The sequence below is a fragment of the Carlito syrichta genome, unplaced genomic scaffold, assembly GCF_000164805.1.
Source record: "Carlito syrichta isolate Samal-C Ts95f unplaced genomic scaffold, Tarsius_syrichta-2.0.1 Scaffold288120, whole genome shotgun sequence".
In the NCBI taxonomy this organism is placed as follows: Eukaryota; Metazoa; Chordata; class Mammalia; order Primates; family Tarsiidae; genus Carlito; species Carlito syrichta.
In genome coordinates, this window is record NW_007232216.1 from 123,789 (window position 1) to 124,535 (window position 747).

Below are 747 nucleotides of genomic sequence, written 5' to 3' on the forward strand. Positions count from 1 at the left end.
CACTTCTTTCAAGTCATTTGTCTGCACTTCTTGGATCATGATTTCTGTCATCTTCTCTGGACCTGGCAGACCTGTTGGTGCTGAGTGTGAGAGGTCTTTCACATCTGATTGTTGCATTTTGATAGTAAAACCAACACAGAACAGAGGAAGCAACGTTTCCTTCAGTCATGGTCTGCCATTTTGGACCATGGAGCACATTTTGTCACAGATAAGGCCCGTGCCATAAGTTAGTCAGACAGTGTTTGCCCTGAACATCTTCAGTCATCACCTTGAACTATACATCTATCTGCAGGTTGGCAAGCCTCACTTCAAATACATGATCCTTGAGGCAGGGCCATCAGATGCAATTTTGGTTCCTTGAGTCCTGGTGACTAATGCTTTGCCGATATTTCCTATATTGGACATAGCAGGTGCTTTCATATCTTTCTTCAAAAGTGGGGCAACCACTTTCTTCTCAGCTCCCTTTTTTCCACCTTTCATAAGGTGCTTATTCTTGCCAACTGCCATGGTTGCAGCTCAGGAACCAAAAGACTGTTTTTTGATTTTTTAATAATGACCGTTCTGACTGGTGTAAGGTGGAATCTCATTGTGGTTTTAATTTGCGTTTCCCTGATGATGTGTAATTTGTGTTTCCCTTATGAGGAGTGATGTTGAGCATTTTTTCATATGTTTGTTGGCCATTTGTATATCTTCTTTAGAGAAATGTCATTTGCTTATTTGTTAATGGGGTTATTTGCTTTTTTCTTG

General features: G+C 40.8%; 1 pseudogene; it reads right to left on the minus strand.

Moving 5' to 3' along the window:
* Nucleotides 1-303: 303 nt before the first annotated feature.
* LOC103255425 lies at nt 304-507 on the minus strand (annotated as a pseudogene).
* Nucleotides 508-747: the final 240 nt, after the last annotated feature.